Below are 26,949 nucleotides of genomic sequence, written 5' to 3'. Positions count from 1 at the left end.
AATAAGGTGCTAGGAAAATATTTGGGGCTAAGAAGCATGAAGTTACAGGAGAATGAAGAAAGTTACACAACACAGAACTGCACGCATTGTATTCTTCACATGACATAATTGGGAACATTAAATCCAGACGTTTGAGATGGGCAGGGCATGTAGCACGTATGGGCGAATCCAGAAATGCAAATAGAGTGTTAGTTGGGAGGCCGGAGGGAAAAAGACCTCTAGGAAGACCGAGACGTAGATGGGAAGATAATATTAAAATGGATTTGAGGGACGTGGGATATGATGATAGAGAATGGATTAATCTTGCTCAGGATAGAGACCGATGGCGGACTTATGTGATGGCGGCAATGAACCTCTGGGTTCCTTAAAAGCCAGTAAGTAGTAGTTATTTTTATTATTATTATTATTATTATTATTATTATTATTATTATTATTATTATTATTATTATTAGATACAATAAATAAATTAGCCAACAAAATCTTGAGTTGATTCATATCCAATTGGTAACCAGCACGAGAAATTTTAAAATATGTGCGAGTTTATAAGTATTCAAAAATAGTTGTTACCAATATCATTTTAAATAATGATTTGTATGTTTATACTGACAAAGTAATTTATCGATTAATTGAGTGTTGGAACTAATACGAAGTCTGAAATATAAATACTAATTTAGAATACGCTTTAACATCAACATGTACGCATTTTTGCTTCTGAATACTTTTCAACTCCTGGTATAAACATAATCATAACATAACACGAACAAAAATTAAATTCTTACGAGTGCAACAAATTTAATAAAATCGTAAGTAATGAATGAGTATATGGATGATAATTCAATATTTAAGCTGTTTGCTGTGGGCAGTCGAAAATAAAACAAGATTATGCAAGTGCAAACATTGAACACGTAACACATTTTCGACACGAAAAAAAAAACTACTAAATAATGTAAAAGTGATATTTATTTCACAGTGATCTACAACACATTAAAAGGCATTTAGTAAATAATATATCGTATATGGTACATAACCAACATCAAAACTAAATTTGTTATGGTAAATAAACACATTACCAATAGCAAACAGATTCCAAAGAATGGAGGTCAAACTGTAATCACAATCTGCTATGTTAAACATAAGGTAATATAACGAACGTATAAAATATTAATCTGCTAAGTACACAAATATTACATACAGTACTATCATCAACTATTAATTTCATGCAGAAATAATTTAAGTAATGAAATATCATATCTAACTCATTGTAAATAACGCTTTCGTAATTTATCAACAATAAATATTAATAATGTGGAAAATTAATAGGCCTAGTTACATTTTATGTCAGAGTACTTAAAAATAAGACAAAATTGTATGTATGTATGTATTTATTTACACTGCAAGTGGGCAAGCACCCGGTGGCAGTGGTATATACAATATTAACAATACACTGTTAAAATGATAAGCAATACACAATAAAATTTACAATACATAATAAAATTTACAACACATATACAATTTTACACACAATACAATAAGAATACACAATACAATTTAACACAATAATAATAAAACATAAAATAAAACACCTAATTTTACAACACAACCTACATAATTATGTATAGGTCCTACATAAGTTTCAATAGTCTTTCACTTTACTCTCATCTCATTCCCTGTAGTGGCACTATGACGCATTTCACTGACACTTTATCACACATTTCACCGACACTCTGTAACACATTTCACTGACACTATAGAACACATTTCATTGACGCTATAAATTATCACTGATCGGAACTGTTCACTGCACTGTAAAACCATAACTTCACTGACTCACCTCGCTTCACTGATACAACAGTTCAAATAAGTCAAATAATTGCATTCTTATGCATACTTATAAACAGAACTACATTTAAACTAAACATTTCTAGTCTAAGGCCCTCTTACACGCTATTTTTAAATAATTTACAATTCAAACCAAGGAAGTAAACTCGTCAGGCTAGATAAATACATGCCACCTTAAAAAATTAAATGTTGAATGTCACCTTAATTTTAATTTTCACTTTATACACAACTCTTTAAATTATTCTTGAATCTCCTTAAGGAAGGACAGCCCTCAAAGACCGCTGCAGGTAGGTCATTCCAATCATTTATAGTTCTATTTAAAAATGAGAATTTACCTACATCCGTTTTCTGTTTCCTACATTTGATTTTAAAATCATGATCGTTCCTACCATAGTACGTTGGCTTTTCTAACCGAGCCGTTATGTCTACCCATGCTTTCTGACCTAGATGTGCTCTATACAATGATGTTATTCTAGTTTTCCTACGTCTGTTTTCCAAAGTTTCCCATTTAAGTTTAACAGCAAACACTGACTACGACAACATAAACGTACAAAAAGAATAGACAATTAATATTAAGTACCAGCGCTGTGGTGTAACGGTTAGCATGCCTGACCGTGAAACGAGCGGGCTCGGGTTCAAATCCTAGTTGGGACAATTTACCTCGTTGAAGTTTTATTCCGAAGTTTTCCCTCAACCCACTAAGAGCAAATGCTGGGTAACTATCGGCGCTGGACTCTCGGCTCATTTCGCTGGCATTATCACCCTCATCTCGTCAGATCTACATAACCATAGCAGTTGAAAAAGCGTCGTAACATAACCGATAAAGATATTAAGTAGCATTACCTTTCTTAACGAACACAGTATGAGAACTACGTATTATGTGCGTAATTATCTGAAACCCCGCACACTCAAATTAATTTAAAGCTGAAATTTATCAATCCATTATTAATCATTTGATCATAACACTGTGTTTAGTTCTGTTGAAACTTACGGTATGGAGTACAGTGAAACTTCCCAATAGCGGACACCGCCGGGGAAAAATTAAATGTCCGTTATTGAGAAGTGTCCGCTATTTAGATATTCGTTAGTATGTATACAGTACATTAAAATTTCTCATACATATTCAACACTATTTTACAGTACAGTACAGTAGACATTGAGATTGTGAGATTGTTTACAGTGTTCATCCGGAGAGAAATCGTACCAATAAATGTTTTGTAAATGAAATAAACATCAGTCTCTGTACCACTTCACCTTACACAAAGAAATCTAGAACTGCATTCTCAATGTATGATTTTAAAATAACATCCTTGTTTTTCACTAACCTGAATTTTTTTCCCAAATTAAACTTTGTGGCCAGCTTACCAACACTTATTTTCTCCTTCTCACTATGTTTTACAATATCCACTTTCTCTTATAGTGACAAACGTTTACGTTTTTGTGACAATTTTAATGTGACTGTACTTCCGAACACTCAACTTCACAAATTAAGAAAGTACGGACTGCTCACGTACAGTATCACAACTAACAACTGTGCTGCTTACCTTCAATAAAGTACAAGAACGTTCAAATGCACGATAATGATTGTTGCAACGAATTCCGTTAGAATTCCGTTTAATTTACAACCGTCTTTTTCTTTTTTTCTTTTACGCTGTCCGTTATTTGGAAGTTTTAATTGTTGTTGGATGATATATTTCAGTGTCCGCGTCTGTTACTGAGAATGTCCGTTTTTTGGAAGAATTTTATCATAAGGGCCAATGTTATTTTGCAGGGGAATTTTAAAATGTCCGCTATTGAGAACAGCCCGCTATTGGGAAGTGTCCGTTAAGGGAAGTTTCACTGTAAACGTTAAAAGTAAAATATCAATAGGTGATATTTATAATTTAAATGAAATTCCAGGAAATGTGTTATAATCACTAATTTCATTTTTAGTTAAAAATGAATAGGAATTAACATATGACGAAGACGGTTCCGTAAAAGAAAAATAAATAATCATTTAAAATCATTATTTATAACGAACTAAACTTGCAAGACAGAGTGTTATTAGTTATAATTGCAAAAATAATATTCAATCCCAATATAGTAACAATGGCAACGGTATTCATTTTGTAGAAACAGTGACTACTCGCGGTAGTGACAGTGAAGACTACTGATTGTTACATGGATAGAAGTAGCAGCCGTATCAGTGATAGCAGTAATACTCGTAGTAACAATGGAAGAAATAATAATAATGAATGTGATTCAAATTGTAGTAGTAGTAGTAGTAGTAGTAATAGTAGTAGTTGTAGTAGTAGCAGCAGCAGTAGTAGTAGTAGAAGTAGTAGTAGAAACAGAAGTAAATACAATGATTGTGTAATTACAGAAGTAATAGTACCGAGTGTAAAAATTATAGTTGGTGCAGAAGTAAATACAATGATTGTAGCTACAGTAGTAGTTACAGAAGTAATACTACCGAGTGTAAAAATTATAGTTGGAGCAGAAGTAAATACAATGATTGTAGCTACAGGAGTAGTTACAGAATTAATAGTACCGAGTGTAAAAATTATAGTAGGAGCAGAAGTAAATACAATGATTATTATAGTAGGAGCAAAAGTAAATACAATGATTGTAGCTACAGTAGTACTTACAGAAGTAATAGTACCGAGTGTAAAAATTATAGTAGGAACAGAAGTAAATACAATGATTGTAGCTACAGTAGTACTTACAGAAGTAATAGTACCGAGTGTAAAAATTATAGTAGGAGCAGAAGTAAATACAATGATTGTAGCTACAGTAGTACTTACAGAAGTATTAGTACCGAGTGTAAAAAATATAGTAGGAACTGAAGTAAATACAATGATTGTAGCTACAATAGTAGTTACAGAAGTAATAGTACCGAGTGTAAAAATTATAGTAGGAACAGAAGTAAATACAATGATTGTAGCTATAGTAGTACTTACAGAAGTAATAGTACCGAGTGTAAAAATTATAGTAGGAGCAGAAGTAAATACAATGATTGTAGCTACAGTAGTACTTACAGAAGTATTAGTACCGAGTGTAAAAAATATAGTAGAAACTGAAGTAAATACAATGATTGTAGCTACGGTAGTAGTTACAAAAGTAATAGTACCGAGTGTAAAAATTATAGTAGGAGCAGAAGTAAATACAATGATTGTAACTACAGTAGTACTTACAGAAGTAATAGTACCGAGTGTAAAAATTATAGTAGGAACACAAGTAAATACAATGATTGTACCTACAGTAGTAGTTACAGAAGTAATAGTACCGAGTGTAAAAATTATAGTAGGAACAGAAGTAAATACAATGATTGTAGCTACGGTAGTAGTTACAGAAGTAATAGTACCGAGTGTAAAAATTATAGTAGGAACAGAAGTAAATACAATGATTGTAGCTACGGTAGTAGTTACAGAAGTAATAGTACCGAGTGTAAAAATTATAGTAGGAGCAGAAGTAAATACGACTGTCATTGTAGCAGTAGTGTAGTAAGTGGAGGATCAGGCACAGAAATAATACTGTAGAAGTAGTATCGTAGTAGGAACAGAATAGTACCTGCTAATTTTAATTGCAGTAGCAGTAGTAGTCATGGGAATGGTAACAATATTAGAAGCAGGAATATTACTGGTGGTAAAACAGTAGTAACAATGACGGTAGAGACACTATTATTATTCTTGAGATATAGCATTAGTGTTACTGATGGTAGAGGTAGTATTAACTCTGGTGATAGTAAAAGTCAACCTCTATGGAGTATTCATTTCGTCTGACAAGAATATAGCGATCCCTGTTGAAACAAACTGGCCTACAAGCGAGTTCTTTCCGATGTTTTTTCTCAGTCCATTCAAGAATGTCTTCTAGGTCTAGGCGATTGGTCCTCAGGTTCATTTCGCCGTCACTGTCATAATCTCAATCCTCACATGGACCGATTTTAAGCTTAAGTGTATACTGTGACTCATGTTAGGAAGGAGAGGATCAACCCTAACCGAATGTTTTCAGTGGTAATATCAGTAGGTACTGCGGCAGCATTTTAGTGAACGACTTTCAGGTGCAGAGATATCGAAGTTAAACGTAGACGACAAATGGTACACAATTTTGCCTGGAAACCTCTCTCAGGTGTAATGGCTCATTTACGTGCCATAAAACTGCAGACAAGGGATCCATAGATTTACTTCTTTCCGGTATGAAGCCGTGCTGAAATTTGTATCAATCCTTTAAAGTCCATAGCCCTCGGCAGGGTTTAAACCCGCGAACCTAGTACTACGGCTGTCATGGTAACTACTAGGTCATCGGGGACGAGGTAGGAAAGCTGTAGCAGTACTGACAGTAGCGATCTAGTAGTAGCAATTGCTGAAGGCAAAGTACTTTCTTACACGAGCAAAGATTGAATGTGTCAAAAAGCCGCTCAAAGTAGTAGAAGATTATTATTATTATTATTATTATTATTATTATTATTATTATTATTATCATCATCATCATCATCATCATCTTACTGGCTTTTAATGAACCCGGAGGTTCATTGCCGCCCTCACATAAGTCCGCCATTGGTCCCTATCCTGAGCAAGATTAATCCATTCTCTATCATCATATCCCACCTCCCTCAAATCCATTTTAATATTATCTTCCCATCTACGTCTCGGCCTCCCTAAACGTCTGTTTCCCTCCGGCCTCCCAACTAACACATTATATGCATTTCTGGATTCGCCCATAGCCTACGTGCTACATGCCCTGCCCATCTCAAACGTCTGGATTTAATGTTCCTAATTATGTCAGGTGAAGAATACAATGCGTGCAGTTCTGTGTTGTGTAACTTTCTCCATTCTCCTGTAAATTCATCCCTCTTATCCCCAAATATTTTCCTAAGCTCCTTATTCTCAAACACCCTTAACCTATGTTACTCTCTCAAAGTGAGAATCCAAGTTTCACAACCATAAAGAACAATCGGTAATATAACTGTTTTATAAATTCTAACTTTCAGATTTTTTGACAGCAGACTGGATGATAACAGCTTCTCAACCAAATAATAACAGGCATTTCCCATATTTATTCTGTGTTTAATTTCCTCCCGAGTATAATTTATATTTGTTACTGTTGTTCCAAGATATTTGAACTTCTCCACCTCTTCAAAAGATAAATTTCCAATTTTTATATTTCCATTTCGCACAATATTCTCGTCACGAGACATAATCATATACTTTGTCTTTTCGGGATTTACTTCCAAACGTATCTCTTTATTCTTATTATTATTATTATTATTATTATTATTATTATTATTATTATATAAAATTCATTGAAGAGAAATGCACCAATTAAATTAAATGCATTCAAGTTCGTTGAGGAATTCATTTAATGGCTAGATATAACTCACTTCTGTAAACATCACTAAGCAAAACATAATCATGTATAGTATAATATTCTCTGTTTGTGTGCTGATATAAATAGATACTATTAATTATATAGCTTACTGTTAATTTTATACTTTTCGTAATTATATAAAATGAATTAAAAGTTTTTTTTTTCGAAAGCTTACATTATATTCGAAATGGTTTTAAATTTTATTTAAGTTATATGAAAATATATACCCATGTAAGAAGAGCAGAAAATTAACGTAGACTACATTTCTTTAATAATAAGAGCGTATTTACTTACACTTATAAATTTTGTACCACATTAACAAGCTAATAAGTAAGCAAAAAGCTCTCCGTCGTAACCATCAAATTGTCATTCGCTTGCTATTAATCAAAATACACCAATTCTGTTTATATTTTACTCGTACTTATACACACTTCCTTACTTACAAATGGCTTTTAAGGAACTCGGAGGTTCGCTGCCGCCCTCACATAAGCCCGCCATCGGTCCCTATCCTGTGCAAGATTAATCCATTCTCTATCATCGTAACCCACCTCCCTCAAATCCATTTTTATATTATCCTCCCAACTACGTCTCGGCCTCCCCAAGTCTTTTTCCCTCCGGCCTCCCAACTAACACTCTATATGCATTTCTGTATTCGCCCATACGTGCTACATGCTCTGCCCATCTCAAACGTCTGGATTTAATGTTCCTATTTATGGCTTATACACACACGTCTTTTTAAATTTATTTAAACGTCGACATCATTTATTTGCAATAAATTTCACAGGAGCACTATTAATATTCAAATGAATACTAATCTTAATTTATTATTATTATTATTATTATTATTATTATTATTATTATTATTATTATTATTATTATACTGTAACCTTAATAAACCGATTATTGACAAAAGAAAAAAAAAACAAACGTGTACCGTAATACAGAATTTTAATCAAAATAATATGTCCCATAAAAACATATTACAATGAAACCAAACAGAAAGTAGCTTTAAATAACAAGATTAATTATTAACAATTAACAAGATGTGTAAATGAACGAATCAATAACTAATTTAAAATGAGTACCTAATGAAATAAAATTTACGGAGTAAGCTGCTACTTGAAAAGAAAACTATATAATTAAATAAATATATTCCAAAATATGAAATAAAGGTTCTAACAAAGGAAATGGATATTTCAATTTCATAATGAAAGAAATGGATATTCCAATTTCATAATAAAAGCAATGAATGAAACATACACTAAAATTAATGTACGCATAAATTATATTATTATTATTATTATTATTATTATTATTATTATTATTATTATTATTATTATTATTATCCAAACATTGTAACCTATTTTACCGTTAGGTATATTAGGATTGTATTTGTTACAAGATATAGAAATAATAGGCAATATAAAAAAGGTAGTTTTAGGAGTGAAATACATGGATTTATTTTATTTTAGTAGGTTATTTTACGACGCTTTATCAACAGCTTAGGTTATTTAGCGTCTGAATGAGATGAAGGTGATAATGCCAGTAAAATGAGTCCGGGGTCCAACACCGAAAGTTACCCAGCATTTGCTCATATTGGGTTGAGGGAAAATCCCAGAAAAAACCTCAAACAGGTAACTTGAACCCGGTCCACCTGGTTTCGTGGCTAGACGCGCTAACCGTTACTCCACAGGTGTGGACGAAATACATGGATTAAGAGACAATAAACAATACTAAAGACATCATACAAAAATGACTTTCAGTTACAAATTAAATATAAGAATTAAAAATGATAAACGAAAGTATAGAGATAATATAAGGATGTGATATATGGTACTACATTTACAGAATCTATTCTCGAATGATTGTATACTCTTTTATTAATGATATATTTTGAACGAAATCAAAATACACAAGTTGAACTTATATCGAATAGTTTTAAGCAAGTATCAATATTTATCAAAACATCTATATAAATGCATTTATTATTAATATATTCGTGCATATTACATCACATAATAGGTGTGTATCACATATGCGTGTTTGTATGTACATAAACATATATTTGACAGTCTACACCTGTGGAGTAGCGGTTAGCGCGTCTGATTGCGAAACCAGATGGCCCGGGTTCGATTCCCGGTATAGTTACCTGGTTGAAGTTTTTTCCGGGGTTTTCCCTCAACCCAATATGAGGAAATGCTGGGTAACTTTCGGTGTTGGACCCCGAACTCATTTCACCTTCATTATCACCTTCATCTCATTCAGACGCTAAATAACCTATGATGCTGATAAAGCGTCGTAAAATAACCTATTAAAATCAAAAATAAAATATATGTAACAGGAAACACAAAGTTAACGGAGAAAAATAGCCATGTGCAAAAGAAAAGTTAGACGTACGTACCAGAAATTAAATACGATAATTTAATGAGTTCGAAGTTATTACAGTTAATTATATCCTATGCGTACATTTAACAGTTGGATAGATTAGAAGATTACCAACGTCTGTACATTTGAGAAACAAAAGCGTAACTTAATTTCGTCTCTCTGCTGTTGATATAAAGAAGTAAATCATTGTCGTTTTTGCGTTCTCGACATAACAATAAAGAGGTATTATACTCGTATATATTTATTTTAAAATCTTGCGAAATCTCACCAGTACTGATATACGTTGAACATAAATAAATGAAATAATTTAGACCTATTTAACGTAACATTCTGACTACAGAGGTAATTCAGAACACTGGAATTCTTTATTTAAAATCATCGTTATACACACAGACTCTCCAATATAAGATAAATTATTGTTTTAGCGATACTGACGGTATAGTGAAATACGAATAACAATAAGTACTAGAGTAGAAGAAAACCTACTCTTTGTCCGCAATAAATGTCAAAGAATCGGAGAGAAACTATGATAAAGCTAAGGCTGATACAGAAATTTTTAAGAATTCTGAAGTAGCCTACATATTTCGATCTGGCTACATAGTCTCTTATATCTTTGTTACTCTTTAAGAGCGGAACTTAATTTATTCTATTATCTACAATTTTACAAAAATGAATGAATAGCATGAAAGTATGCATTAAAAACAATTTGAATAGATGGTAAAAAAGAAACAGATTATTCGATTTTATCACAGGATAAAAGTAAGTAAGATTCAGAGAAAATTATCAATTTTCGTGTTATGAAACTCTAATTATTACTAATAGAAAGTGCAGTAAGTGCATATTTCCAAATTTTTAAAAACGATGAACTGTGAACGAATAATTAAATACCTTTATTGCACTCTTCCAAAAATCAACCGATAGGCACGACTATCTATCTCTCACTATCAGGTACGATTATTAAATACCTTTATTGTACTCTTCCCAAAAAAATAAACCTACAGGCAGAACAATCTATCTCTCACTATCAGGCACGATTATTAAATACCTTTATTGTAGGCTACTCTTCCAAAAATCAACCGATAGGCACAACAATCTATCTCTCACTATCAGGCACGATTATTAAATACCTTTATTGTACTCTTCCCAAAAAAAAAATAAACCTATAGGCAAAACAATCTATCTCTCACTATCAGGCACGATTATTAAATACCTTTATTGTAGGCTACTCTTCCAAAAATCAACCGATAGGCACAACAATCTATCTCTCACTATCAGGCACGATTATTAAATACCTTTATTGTAAGCTACTCTTCTAAAAATCAACCGATAGGCACAACAATCTATCTCTCACTATCAGGCACGATTATTAAATACCTTTATTGTAGGCTACTCTTCCAAAAATCAACCAATAGGCACAACAATCTATCTCTCACTATTAGGCACGATTATTAAATACCTTTATTGTAGGCTACTCTTCCAAAATCAACCGATAGGCACAACAATCTATCTCTCACTATCAGGCACGATTATTAAATACCTTTATTGTAAGCTACTCTTCCAAAAATCAACTGATAGGCACAACAATCTATCTCTCACTATCAGGCACGATTATTAAATACCTTTATTGCAGGCTACTCTTCCAAAAATCAACTGATAGGCACAACAATCTATCTCTCACTATCAGGCACGATTATTAAATATCTTTATTGTAGGCTACTCTTCTAAAAATCAACCGATAGGCACAACAATCTATTTCTCACTATCAGGCACGATTATTAAATACCTTTATTGTAAGCTACTCTTCCAAAAATCAACTGATAGGCAGAACAATCTATCTCTCACTATCAGGCACGATTATTAAATACCTTTATTGTAGGCTACTCTTCCAAAAATGAACTGATAGGCACAACAATCTCTCTCTCACTATCAGGCACGATTATTAAATACCTTTATTGTAGGCTACTCTTCCAAAAATCAACCGATAGGCACAGCAATCTATCTCTCACTATCAGGCACGATTATTAAATTAAAGTTAGCCAGAATTGCTTCTTTGAAAACAAATATACATTTTACCGATATATTAACAATGTTAAAATGATTCATAAACACAGAAATGTATTACAGAACTCGAAAGAAATCGTAACGTTTATGAACGTAAATTTTTCTAGGGTTAATTTAAAATTGCTGGCTGTGTAACACGTTTATATACTGTACAGTTATAATAAATTGCAAGATGAAATTCGTATAAAGTAGGACTCTCCTGATATCTACAAGAAAAACATTTGAGACCAAATGATTAGCGACGATAATCATATCCCACATCCATACAATATAGAAATGTTACCTGCTCAGACGTCCAAGCATGATCATGGAAGTTCCTTGCTTCGACAACACTTGCCTTTGCTCCCATTCTATTGATTACACGCACAAAACTAACCGATCTGCTACCACAGACATGCACACACAACCTCACACATCCGAATGCAACAGTCAACTGACGCTAAATCTCCAACCTGACGGTAGAGTGCGCAGATGTTTCGTGGTTGTGACGCTAGATTTCAACACTGTAGCACAACAGGAAGGGAAGTGTCACTTCTTTTGTTCAAATTCTGACATAATCAGTCAACGTGCGTATAGAATATCAAGCTATAATATACTACGCACGACACACAAAACCCATTAAAGAGAGAAAATAAGCACAACTACATAAAGATGAAATATAGCTTCAGATGATGAAAATTGCAAATAATAATAAATAATAATTGATAGCCTTCCCAACCAGGGTTTATTAATCGGCCTCCTAATCAATTCTAAATGAATATTTATATTTAATTTAATTTTTTCTTTAGTAGAAACCCTAGTTAGGTAGGCTATCATTGAAAAATGTATTGGAAATGCAACAAACAATTTAGGCTACAAGACAAATTATATTTTATAAAGAATATAAATGATGATTAATTATGCTGATCGACGACTTCAGTGCAATGGAGGATATCATGTCCAAGATGCTGTCAGGAACTTTTAATTTTCGGAAGATTTCTAAGGACTCCCGTGGGATTGTGCCTCTAGCACCAATCATAATTCCTATAACGTCCCATGTCTTGATGTTATATTTGGTCCCCAAATGGCTGCAGCGTGGCAGATAAATTGCCTGTTTTTCTTTGCAGACTTCTCTAGGTTGTTCCTCGCTGTTCTCAAAACGGACTGTGGGATCGAGAATGAGTCCACAATTTTTTTCGGCCTATAATAATGATATCTGCTCTTCTAGTTGAAAATGAAAATTATTTTGTTACTTATTTACTCTGGTAGAGTTAAGGCCATGAGGCCTTCTCTTCCACACTACCAGAAGTAAAATACATAATAAAACAATGACAAAAATAGTAAAGTCATACTTAAATATAAATATCATTTTCATGCACATTAACAAGCTTACATGGGCTATAATGAAATATTAACTAAACATGATACGTAATTAAGTTATTTACAATTTATATCCTAATTCTACTTTATGATAGGCCTAAATGACAATTCATATACACACAGAATAACCTATAAAAATCGGCTAACACTCACAAATCGGTTTCATGTAAAAGTATGTAGTTCTTAATTCTTAATTTAAATTGATTAACCGTTCGGAAATCCCTGACATGACGACGTAAGGAGTTCCATAGGCGACAAACTGACACTGTGAAAGAAGATGAACAGAAAGAGGTGCGATGACGAGGAATGGATACTAAGGCCTGATGTGATTCCGTAACGTTGTAAGATATTCAAAGCGAGTTCTCAGATATTTTGGAATAGAAGTGAACAATATTCTAAACAGAACAGATAAAGAATGTGCTATTCTACGTTCCTTTAGGCGGACCCATGAAAGAACTTCAAAAGATGGCGTTATATGATCAAATTTACGAGTATTGCAGATGAAGCGGACACACACATTATGAACACATTGTAGTCTTTCAACTGAATTGACAGTTATATTTGAGGGGCTTAGAACAAAAAGCAGGTAAGTGACAGAAACATAGTTTTGAGGAAATTGCAGTTAAAGTTCTACATGCAATGGAACATTATACACTAGTTTGGTGAAATGATGCCCATATAGCAGCACTGCACAGTGTGATCATTTCCCTGATTTTTTCCCAAAGAAACATCCTTTTGGGCTATCACAACACGCACTTACCTCATTTTTTTTAATAATGTCACTTACCTGCTTTTTGTTCTAAGCCCCTCATTTGTCAAGAGAGAATCGCAGTAATCAAAATGGGGCATCACTAGCGATTGAATAATGTTTCTTTTTATGGAAAGAGGCAGAGAGTTTCGTAAGTGATTTAGAGAGTGGAGCAATGAAAATGTTTTCTTACAGATGTGAATTACTTGACTATTCCAGTTTAGATCTCTGTCCATTAATAAACCAAGATTTTTTACAGTGTCGCTATACTTAATAAACGACCCATTTATTGACAGTCTTGGTATGTTATGTGGATATTAAAATTGGTAACAACATTTTGTCTGTTATCCCTGATCTAGTATAACCGTTTTCCACATAAGAATCTCGGGTTTAAATCCCGGCGATATGAAGAGAAAATTGAAATAGAAAAGGTGTTACTTGACATGGGTTATTCCACGATAATTAGCTTATATTGAACGTTGTTGGACAAAACAGAAATAACGAGTCTAATGGCCGGTTTTTCCAAGTATTGTTAGAAAATTTAATGACTGTTAAACACTAAACAGTTTGTTAATTAATAAAATTGTGTGTTTTCAACACCAGTTTGATTTAACAGATTGTTAACAGTTTGTTAATTTTAAATGTAGGATTTCGGGCAGCTAACTCGTTTAACAGTTAGTTAAATATGGCCATGTCTCCACAGCTGTTCGAACAGAAGTTGTCATATTAATATTTTGTGTCTCTCTGTAGGGAATGTTTAGCATATGACTGGTAATATAACATTTAAAAAATACTTTGGACTGTTTAAATACATCAGTGTTATTTTATTTCTTTCGTATTTCGTATCCATAACAGCAATGAGGAAACATAACCTTACTTTGTAATTATTATTCAGCACGTCACCTACAACTTTCATTTGTCAACTGTTTGTTTATGGAGCGTGGCCTTCTATAACAGGTTGTCATTTTATGCAAGTTTCATGACTCACTCTATAATATAGAATTTAAAGATTAATTTTAGCTAATCAAAAATTGTCTTACATGTATAGAATCATTACCAACTGCTGTTGAGTAGTTAAAATAGTGCTAACAGATGTTATAGTTAATTGTTGGTTATCTTAAACAAAATTATGTTGAACAAATGGAAAATACATTAACGAAGCGTTAAAAATAAACAGACTGTTAATTTAACATTCGTTAAGCAAAATTAAACATTACTTGGACAAACTGGCTATCTGAGGATACAAATATGGATCAACTACTAAAAATATCATAAGCAAAGAAAGAATTATACTCGCTTTTCAGTACAAGCTACTAAATATCAACCAACAGCAAAATCAGCCAGAACCTCAATCAGAGGTGACGACTACTGTGGACTAGAGAAATTTTGCGTCAATTCACTTTTAGTGAAGGATCACGAAGATTATACAGCTGACAATCAGTGAGAGCAGCGCACAATATTATGCATTTGATAAACAATTTTCCAGTACTTTTTCGGTCAAATGGATATAAAAGATGACACTTTACGTACGCCGCGTCTTCGCTCAATAAGGGAAACAGAACTGCTAACACTGCGTAATAAATTTTATTTATTTATTTTTTTTTTTGCGCTGGGCATGTGTTACATGTTTTCTATATAATTTGAGCCTCCTAAATACGACTATGACAATAAGAAACAGTTGTTGGTTACGATTTTTTAGAAATTTTCAAATTTTTATCTATTCAAAATACTGCTTTATACAGGGACATCATTTTATTTTTACTAACATTTTTAATATTAACTTGGCTATACCTTTAGAGAACCGGAAACACCGTTCGCTGCCCCCTTCCACGACTGGAGTTCGATGATACTGGCGTAAAATACAAATCACTTTACTAGGTATAGGAGGGAAGAAAAGTAGTTCATCCATTTATGTAAACTATGAAATATAGCAATTTTGAGTTTGATAATTTTCATTAGGTTTTTGTTTAATCAAAATACAGTACTGTATTAACACTTAGTGTTTTTACTCACGAATTGAGCTATCCATTCGGACGTATTCATTATGCAGTGTATATTGTAGTGTTACAGCACATTAGCGTACAATATAGAGAATGAAGTTAAATTGAAAAATAATCATAATATGGATATTTAAACACATTTTTGAAAATGGTGCCCGTTCATTTCAATACAGGCTTCAGTTCTTTTGTGCATATTATCGTACCATAGACTATTGTACCTAATCCCGATTACCAGTTTCGACCTTCGTACTAGTAACTCATGTTGAAATAATTCTATACTTAGTCTATAAAAGAGTACCTTACGTACTGTAAATTTAATCTTCACTTCTGCCCGACCCGCACAGATAAAATTACTCAGACATGCTATCTACTGTCCGTCCAAGTCGTTATGCCGCAGGATCGTAGAAAGAGGGGGGGGGAAATCACGTGACAGTTAATTACTTAACGAGGCCCTTTTATTTAAGTTATTTTAAACAGTTGTATAATATTACGTAAATGTCCAATTACTAACAGAAATGAATGTTTTCAGAAAAGAGCTAAGACAGCCCAGCTTTTACAGAGGGGCGAGCAGAAGCAGGTGGGGGAAATCGGGATGCGACGTAGGCAAACGGACGACAGTACCTGTGCGAAAATATGATTCAATATTGAAAGCTCTTTCGTCACTGGAAAACGCGAACATATTTCTGGAACGTATTTTGCTCACTAACTCAGTACTGCACGCGCGGCCTTCGTTGTGTGTGGAGAACGATTGGAAGTTTACTAGTAGAGGGGGTGGGAGTGAAGTACATTAAAAAACTCAGGTACAATAAAAATTGAAGTAAAAATAAAATGATATCCCTGTACTATAGGTTGTTGACTCGCTGCAGGTAGTGAAAGGTAGAGATGTGTTGAGGTAACAACGTTGCTATTTAGAGTAGAGTACGGTAGTATGGGGAAACACACATATGTACATTCTGAAAGTAATAAACGTTATACAATGACAATGTCAAGAGAATGTGAAAAGCATTTATTCTCCTGTCTTTTATGGCCATTATACACAGTGTTAATGGTGGAAAGAAATATGAAGCAATGTTAATTTCTTCATTTATCCTATTGGTCGTATTTAGGAAGTGCAGTTACAGTACCGAATTGCAATGTACAAGATACATTTTCAGTGTCTCTTTTTCAGTTGTCTACCAAACACAGTTTGTACTGTGAAAAGCTGCGCTCTACGTCGCATGACTTTATAGGAGCAAAACGAAAAAACCCAACATCATTGCAGTCTCTAAGAGACAGTCCTTTACTGTCGTGTGACTCTATGTCCACTAATTTGCTGTTTATATTACACAATGTTCCATATCCGTTATTTTTAGATAAAACTGATTTCCACTTCTGTTTTACACGTTCAGTAACCGGTGTACGTGGCGTCTCATTAATTCTCTGTGTCATTTCCTCAACTAATTTGAGAGTTTCCGGCATCTCTTGCTCTGACTTTTCTAACCTTGTAATAGTTTCAGACACAGTTTGTATGAAAACCAAATTATTCGTCAGAACCTTCAAATCCAGACCGTTTTCCTTTGTGTATTTGTTGTCATTCATTCTACAGTTCCCCAACCCACTGTACGCTTTACCACTATACTCAGTACGCCGTTATGCGGATTTCCCACTGAACTGCTCTATCGGGTCCGAAGTCTCGAAGCCTGGTGATAATATTCAAAGTACGAATGGTTTATATGTGCGGATTTGAAGATTGTAGCATTGCTTCTTTCTGTGCGAATGGGACAGTCGCACTCCACATAAAAATGTTAGTAAAAATAAAATGATGTCCCTGTACAAGCACAGTAAACTTATTGTATCGGGTCCAAAGTCTCGAAGCCTGCTGATCGTATATCGTCGATTTCTTGGTAAAAGTGACCAAGTCCAAAATGCAAAATTGTTGGAAAAAGGCATTTAAAGGTTTAATGATCCATCCAAAGATAACTGTACTTCTATAGACGTTAGTAATTAGTTATTTTGAAGGTAAATGTGTTATATTATTAGTTTTTAATATAAAATTATCTCTCAAATTTTCATAATGCTTGGAAGCCTTCAATGTGACTTGGTCACTTTTACCTAGAAACCGACGATAACAGATTGATTAGCCTAATGCATTTGCAAGACAACTTTAATCAATTTCACTATTCTGCCATCTAGCGACTGCAAAAGAAGTCACGTTATAACCATGAAGGAATTGCATAGAGTAATACCACAGTCTAGTATATACAGTCACGAAGCTCAATACGTAGGAAATAGGGTAAACATTGGTAATTTCGTGATAATTTCATGAAAACTAATTTAAAATGCAAATGTGTAAATATATCCTTATTCCGATTTTTTCATCTAAAAGACGATAACTTGCTGTACAAATCTGGAGACATAAAAGATTGGATACGTTCTTGAATATGTACCAAAAACCACTTTTACAACTTAAGCTAAAAGGTTGATTATTTTGTGATAACCTTGGTAATTTCGTGATATTGCATTGCCAATTTCGTGAGAGGTAGAAGATTTGTGGAAAAATTCATTAAAGTCAAATGAAATTCTCATTTACTGTTACAAGACTTCAAACATAGTAATTCCGTCTAATATTCATAGCAAGAAAACGTAGAAATACATATCAACACATAATAAGAATGAAATCAAAGTAAAATTGAAATTGAAAAGGGATCTTCTTTGCCCTGAAAGGGTGAACACTTTTATTACGGACTCCCAATCTTAAGCTATAGCCTACATATATTACTAGGGTAACTCCAAAAGCAGTGCATAACGTTTGTTTAAAAATTATATTGTAGATGCATCCTTAAGGAACAAAATGTCACTTTTCCACATAATCCCTGTCCCTTTCAACTGCCTTACGTAACCTAGGAACGAGGGCCTGTAGACCAGCACGGTAAAAGTCTGGACCAACACGTCTGAGCCACTCTTTAGCAGCGTGCACAAGGGAGTCATCTTCTAACCTCGTTCGGCGAAGGGATCCTTCAGTTTACCAAAGAGATGGTAATCACACGGTGCCAGTTCAGGACTGTAAGGCGGATGTTTCAGTGTTGTCTATCCGAATTTTCTGATCTGGTCTGTGGTCTTGTGACTGACATATGGCTGTGCGTTGTCGTGCAATAGCAGAACATCCTCCTTCTCCCGATGTCGTCGAACACGACTCAGTCGAACTTGAAGTTTCTTGAGAGTTGCAACATACCCGTCAGAATTAATGGTGGTTCCGTGTGGCATGATGTCCACAAGCAAGAGTCCTTCTGAATCGAAAAACACAGTAGCCATAACGTTTCCTGCCGAAGGTGTACTTTTGAATTTCTATTTCTTTGGTGAATTTGCATGATGCCACTCCATTGTCTGCCTCTGTCTCCGGCCCAAAATGGTGGAGCCATGTTCCATCTTCTGTCACAATTCTTGCAAGTCATCTAGCACTTATCTTTGACACTTATCATGATAACAAATCAAACAGAAGCTACACTGAACCAATTGCGTCTCCGTCTTCTTTTTTGTTATCACATCTTGTCTTCAGATTTCTAAAATTCCTATTGTAATACATTTTATACTATTTTAAAAATTGTAACACTTAATACTCAACAAAATTTCGCCTCGAACAGCTAAGATTTCTATCAGTAAAGCTAAGCCTATATGGCGACTACAGGTGTATCTAAAATTCCAAAAACATTTCCTAAAATTTGATGAAGATACAATAAATCTTGGTACCAAATATCATATGCTTACCTTTAGTAATAAGCCTGTAATGTAACTACAAACATCCACAAAATTTGTATGCCTGAGAAGTCGACGCAAACTTGCTCTCTCCAAACATAAAAGCTCACTGAAGCAACTACAATAGTCACACAAAGTTAGCTGTATGTTTCCGGAAACTGGACAACATATGCAATCCCTTGGCGGAAATTTGGATCTCGTAACACCATTGGTTAGTTCACAAAAGAGCAAAGAAAAAGTATCACGAAATAACCACTGCCACGAAATTACCAATGTTTACCCTATACATTCATAGATAGTTGCTAACCACTAGGATCGCTACTATCGCCACATCACATACAATGTGAAACAGTATCGGTACAGTCTATTGTTCCTAGTACCCTCATCAACTCAAGCTTCGTGACTGTATATACTAGACTGTTGTAATAGCTTGCAGCTGTACTTCCCTCTAGCGGTCGTTACCAAAAAAAATCATTTTCGACAGTGGACAGCCTAGTGATTGTTCTCTTTCATATGTACCCATTTTATAATATGGGAATGGCCAATCTGATATATGTATATAGTATTTAGTATTAGTATTTATTTAACCTTTTAGAGATAAGGCCGTCAGGCCTTCTCTGCCCCTCTACCAGGAGATTCCAACTACAATATGAAGAATAAAATTAAAATTTGTATTAAATTTACAATTACAATTACAAATAAAATTACAATTAGTATTAAATTTACAATTACAATTACAATTACAATAAAAATTAAAGTACGACAAGATTACCTGACTAATTAAAGCTAGATAATTTATCATAGAAGAACAAAGAATATTTTATATTTACTGAATTAAAAATTAAACCTACAATAACAAAATTGAATAGTGATGAAATTGCTGGATATTGAAATATTTTGTGATAGATTAAGGAAACTATTTACAAGAAATCAATTACTGACCAAGTGCCTAGTAAGTTTGCGTTTGAATTCAATTTTATTTCGACAGTCCCTGATGCTAGCAGGTAGCGATCTCCAGAGTCTTGGCAGGGCTATTGTGAAAGAGGATGAGGATGAGGAGGTGCGATGAAATGGTATTGTTAGTATTGTTTCATGACGAGAGCGTGTGTTCAGATTATGGTGGGAAGAAAGGTAAGTGAAGCGAGACGACAGATACGAAGGAATAGAAGAGTTCAAGATTTCGAAGAGAAACAGAAGTGAATGTACATTTCTTTTCTTATCTAGTTTAAGCCACCTATTGCTTCCAGAGATGGGGTAATATGATCATATTTACGAACATTGCTTACAAAACGTACACACAAATTATGAGTACGTTGAAGTTTCGTTTTGTTGTCGCTGGAGAGGTCAGTCAGTAAAATGTCGGCATAGTCAAAATAGGGAAGTACAAGTGTCTGCACAAGGGACTTTTTTAAGCAAGAGGGGAGATGAAGATTTATCCTTTTTAGCACATGGATAATAGAATATAATATATAGTGACTTCACTTAATATTCAACCAACCCCATTTTATTTTCGGACTTATCAACACCTTTAATATGAAAATAACCAAAGGACTCTTTAAATACAGAATCTTAAACATCAAATGTGCTTATCCGATTGAAACGCAAATCACGAACTATAAGTCAGTACAGACTATTTGCAACTTTGAACATAAAATGATAGAATACGCATCTGTATTAATATTCGGCCAGCTTGCATAGGCTTCGTTTCCGTTACGTTGACCTTGTATGCAAGAACGTACTTACATACATTGGAGGGTGGGGAGATGTGATTCAGTCACTACCCTACTGCAGTTCTGTTCAGACGTACTGCGGACTGCTAGCAGTTGTTTCTAAGCGAATGGGGCGCAAAGGAAAGAATTCACCTTTTCAACGAAAACTTGTCAAATTCCATCATGCCACACAGGAAAATTGCCGAATTATTGAACATGAAGTGAAGTACAATAGGCATGGGTGGGCAACTCGTGCTCTCAAAGTGTGAACACAACCTCAGTGCAGATAGAGCGGACTCTGTACTAGCTGTAGTGCATGTACAGTACGCCGTTCTTGCAAGACACAAGTTTACTCGCTTCTGCAGTAAGTGACTGCTGGTTTTGAGTGAAAAACAATATAATACCCAGATCATTTCTCTTCAGTGATGAGTCGAAAGAGAAAGATTTTTTTTTATTAAGAAGGGAGATAAAGCTTTTATTATGTTCTATTACACTTTCTTACGCATGACATTTTATGTTACAAATTATAAACACAGTGAAGGTTTTAGTAAAGAAATATTGTCTAGATCTGCTTTAGAATAGCTGAAGGTAAAAATAGGTATCAACAAGATGAGACTGATATCAAATATAGTTAGCACGTTGTGCGTGCGAGTTACAGAAATGCACGACATATGATCGACTAGCTAAGAGCATTTATGGATAAATTTTAGAGGTGGCAATATCATGTAGAACATAGACAACTTCACTTTCTTTGACTGTAAACTATCTTGAAGAGTGATAAGAAAATCTTCTTATCAAATATAAGACCCTACTTCAAGACCTACAGCAGAATTCACTGGTAAGTTTGGAAAAAAGTGACAATTGACAATGGATCGAGATTTTTCTGAAATCCTTTTGTCTAACAGCCGATAGAAGATTCTGAAAATTTATAGCTTGAATTGATAAATCTACAGAACAGCACGCCATTCAAATTCCAGCGAAATCAGGAATCGAACCGTTCGTAATGCTGCGTAAGTCAGAATTTCCAAATATACTCTTTGCCTCCATATATACTGTATGTAATTGAGGCAGAGTTTAATACAAGAAAGAAGTGTAAAAGCTCTCAATGCTTAGAAGTGAGTTTATTTCTTCTGCCGTGACATGTACAAAATATTTCCTTGAATTTGTGATTATTTGCGAATACAGACTATTACCTTTCTGTGAACAGAGGAATACTCTTTAATGTATAAACACTTGTAAATTCTTGCATTCTATGTTTCAAAAAAATAAGACATATAGTAAGAAATATTAACAAATAGTGTAATAATAAATAAGTGTTGCAGCTGTGTTTGTTGTATCTTGAAAATGTATTCAGTTTGTGTCTCTAGTACTAAACTAATTTACAAAGATAGGAAATAATATAATTTTATTATGTGTGCTTAGGTACAGTCTGTCTAAAATTACTATAATTATTACACCATGCGTCATTCTGAATTTCAAATCATGGAGTAGATATCACGACCACTTGCATGAGCCACCAGAGCGCACCGTGGCAGTGAACTGCTTTTGCAGCGAAACTACAAACAACTTGCAACTGCTGCGGATGGCGCCGTCTGTCTTTCTTTCTTTCAAGGTTTTTTAGCACTTTATCCATGACAATAGGTGACATTATACGGAGGTTTGAAAGAGAGGACAGAATTGAATCGATTCCGCAAAAAGGGCAATGAAGAAAATTTGGTGACAAATATATTCGTTCAATAATGAGAAAAATTAAGAAAAATCCCTGAAGGAGTGCTCCGAAACTTGTAGCAGAGCTTGCAAGGGAATCTGAATGTGAATCCAGGAAACAAAACGCATGGGTATAACGGAAGAGTGACAAGGAAAAAGCCAATCTAACCGAAAGTCAAAAGAATTAGCGTACAAAACCCTTGTTCGCCCAATTATGGAATATGGAACATTAGGTTGGGATCCGTACAGACAAAACCAAATCGATTCAATAGAAAAGGTCCAACGCAAGGCAGCAAAATATGTCAAAATGGGGAAGGGACATGGTGAAGAGGTAGTAAAAGAATTAGGGTGGGAATCTCTCAAATCAAGGAGACGAAAAACCAGACTCACCGCATTGTTTAAGGCACAAATGGGACACAAAGCATGGACCGATATCAATGCTAGATTAGCAACACCATCATACTTAGGCAGGGCTGATCATATTAGGAAGTTTAAATGTAGAAAACAAAGAATGGACGTGGCAAAATTTTCCTTTGTTAACCGCACAATAGTAGAACGGAACAGCTTACCTGCGGCAATCTTTCAGGGTGGTCCTCTTAAAATCAATACATTTAAGGAAAGGTTGAGAAGATTAGACTGAAAATGTAATTGGAGGTGCAGTGTAATTATTTAAGTTGTGTCATGTAATTAATTGAGTTGGTATATAATTAATTAAGTTGATATGTAATTAATTAAGATGATATGTAATTTAGTTGATATGTGAATAAATTAAGGTGATATGTAATTAATTAAGATGATAGGCTATGCAATTAAGTTGGTATGTAATTAATTAAGTGATATGTAATTACTTAAATCAGTAATAGTTGGGTGAAATAGAAGTACTTATAAGTTAGATTTACTTTTGCTTATTGTAAGCTTTATTATAGAATAGTTTTTATTTACAGTCCTAGGTCTATTGCATCTACTTATTTATAGTTAGAAATAAATTTCCGTTTTTTTATTTTATTTCATTTTTTTATTGTTGCTGTACTTATTGTATTATTGTAATTGTCATTATTGTATATTATATAGCACTTCCACCGGGTGTATACCCAATTGTAATGTTAATAAATACATACATACATATGTTAATCCAGTAAATAGGAAAAATAGGCTTTATAGTACCTACGCAGAAAATTACATAGATAGAAATCATTTAATTATACCTGTTATTGTTACTATTCCTCCAATAGCTCCTGTTAATAGTCATGATAAAAATGGAGGGAAAACATACTTTTCGTAGATGAAAAGAAATTTAATATTTTTTAGCTCAAATGGTAGAGTCCTAGCACTGCGTAAGCCAAATGAAGGGATGAAAAAAATAAAACTTACTATCAACAGTAAAACACGGTGGAGGAGATGTTACGTTTTGGGGTGTTCCATAAGAACAGCATTTTGAAAATGCAATCTTTTTATTCATTTTCCAATTTCTTCTCTCCTGTTCCGGGATATGATTTCATATTCTTGGTTCGCAACGAAAACTCTACGGAGTGACCTCCCGAGTAGAGTAAATTGAATACTGTTATACAGACAAGTGCAAAAAAATGTGAATGAGAACAGTGTGGAAACAAGGGGACGATTTGTTGCGCATAGTGTAGAAAAATTTGTGTTCAATCGCTCTATCAATGTGAGTCAGTTGTGCTTATGTTCTATTCCGGACAAACAGAAGTGTGTAGATAAGTAACTGCTGTGGTCCCGCGAGCACCCCACCATCCGCTCGAGGAGCAGGAACTGCTGCTAACTCATTGCTCTGACTTTACATATTCTAGATTCGACTTCTGAACCTTCCAGTAAAAACTAGCAACTATTTTTTAGAAAGTGAGCTTCTTACAGGACGTAGATCAGTGTTGATTGGCTATGTATTGTATATTTTTAGTAGAGCCATCGATGTAGCTCAGTCGGCAGACTAGCTGGGCTGCTGATCCGGAGCTGCGTTCGGGCTTGGGTTGGATCCTCCTTTGATCTCATTGAATGGTTTCTTCCGACTGAAGCCGGATGGTCTATGGCGAGTCCTCGGCATCAATTCATTTCCCCCTTTGATTTGATTACCTGGATGGGTTTTTCCGAGGTTTTCCCCAACCAAAAGGCAAATGCCGGGTAATCTTTTGGCTAATCCTCGGACCTCAACTCATCATTGTAGAAAATTACTACACTGTAAAACTGTAAAAATTGTAAAATATTGTAAAAATTTGTAAAAACTGTAATGTAATATTGTAAAATTTTGACTTGTTCCACATCTTAAAACTTCATTGCTCATGCAAGATATGTGGAATGTAATAAATGAATAAATGAATAAATGTCCAGACTTTCGAGACATTGGACCCGATACAATAAGTTTACTGTGCATGTACTATAGGTTGTTGACTCGCTGCAGATAGTGAAAGGTAGAGATGAGTTGAGGTAACAACGTTGCTATTTAGAGTAGATTAAGGTAGTATGGGGAAACACACATATGTACATTCTGAAAGTAACTATACATTACACAATGACAATGTCAAAAGAATGTGAAAAGCATTTATTCTCCTCTATTTTATAAGCATTTGTGTTTAATTATACACAGAGTTAATGGTGGAAATAAACATGTAGCAATTTTAATTTCTTCATTATTCCTATTGGTCGTCTATAGGAAGTGCAGTTGCAGTACCGAATTGCAATGTACTACAAGATACATGTTCAGTGTCTCAAACGTAAATCTTTTTCGGTTATCTGACAAACACAGTTTTTACTGTGAAAAGCTGTGCTCTACGTCGCATGACGTGATAGGAGCAAAACGAAAAAAACCTAACATCATTGCAGTCTCTAAGAGACAGTCCTTTATTCTCGGGTGACTCTATGTCCACTAATTTGCTGTTTATATTACACAATGTTCCATATCCGTTATTTGTATACATAAAATTGATTTCCACTTCTATTTCACACGTTCAGTAACCGATGTACTTGATGTCTCATTAATTCTCTGTGTCATTTCCTCAACTAATTTGAGAGCTTCCGGCATCTCTAGCTCTGACTTTTCTAACCGTGTAATAGTTTCAGACACAGTTTGAAAATAGATTTGTATGAAAACCAAATTATTCGTCAGAACCTTCAAATCCAGAGCGTTTTCCTTTGCGTATTTGTTGGCATTCATTCTACAGTACCACACCCACTCTACGCTTTACCACTATACTCAGTACGCTGTTATGCAGATTTCCCACTGAACTACTCTATCGGGTCCGAAGTCTCGAAGCCTGATGATGTCAAAGTAAGCGCATTTTTCTGACCTTGACGTCGTGCCCGGGCATCAAGCGCTAATTATGGAATGAGGAAGGGTTATGTATATGAATAAGCAGCCTGTTGGATTTAAAAAAGAGTGGTGCATAAACTTCAAACGGAACGTGAAATTTTATGTCGTTATTTTTATTTGGTTCTTTCTGTTCGATATTATATTATATTGACTCTAAAACAAAAGTACTAACATTAATTTCTTAATATTGCACTTGTGTTTTAAATGTTAATAACATAAAGAATTGAGAAGGAATATTGACACAAATTCCATAGTAGTGCAACTATACTGTACTAAGTGGATTAAACACATCATTCATAAAGAAAGTGATATCCCAAAAAAAGAGATTGAGTATGACATGATAAGTTGGAATTGATATTCATGGTATCTTTAGCCTTATAAAATAATCAGTAAATTAATAAAAAAAATATATTATAGTACAAAGCAAAGTTACCTAGGTACATGTTTTAACTGTAACTAATATTACATAACAAAACTCTTATCGCATTATACATTTAAGGTGATATTAGTGCGCAATTTCCTATCAGCAGAATATTAAATTATTTTCTCGAAATCTGCTGAAGCTATACAGCTGATGTTTTTACAACATATGAGCACATATATTTTATTTATTATGCAACAGTAGTTGCTTTGTTAATTCATTTCCTTACAAACATTTTCCACTCGAATATTTTCAAAATTTTTAATACACTATCTTCACTAATACGTATTTACGGTATATTAGATTTACGAAAACATAGA

The 26,949-nt window shown here is 34.1% G+C and overlaps 1 protein-coding gene across 4 annotated transcripts in view; it reads right to left on the bottom strand.

Moving 5' to 3' along the window:
* Nucleotides 1-26,949, bottom strand: part of sif (still life) — a 727,300-nt gene that overhangs the window by 609,659 nt on the left and 90,692 nt on the right. Inside the window, exon 1 of one of the 4 annotated variants that reach the window (XM_069812853.1) lies at nucleotides 11,915-12,052. The exons of the other annotated variants lie outside the window; for them this stretch is intronic. The gene's annotated coding sequence lies outside the window, so the exon portion shown is untranslated. Of the gene's footprint in view, nucleotides 1-11,914; nucleotides 12,053-26,949 lie in introns of those variants that run through there. 4 annotated transcript variants of the gene reach the window in all.

This window comes from Periplaneta americana, chromosome 16 (genome assembly GCF_040183065.1).
Source record: "Periplaneta americana isolate PAMFEO1 chromosome 16, P.americana_PAMFEO1_priV1, whole genome shotgun sequence".
NCBI classification, from domain to species: Eukaryota; Metazoa; Arthropoda; class Insecta; order Blattodea; family Blattidae; genus Periplaneta; species Periplaneta americana.
Note: the sequence above shows the minus strand (reverse complement) of the source record. Positions and strands in the feature narration are given on the sequence as shown.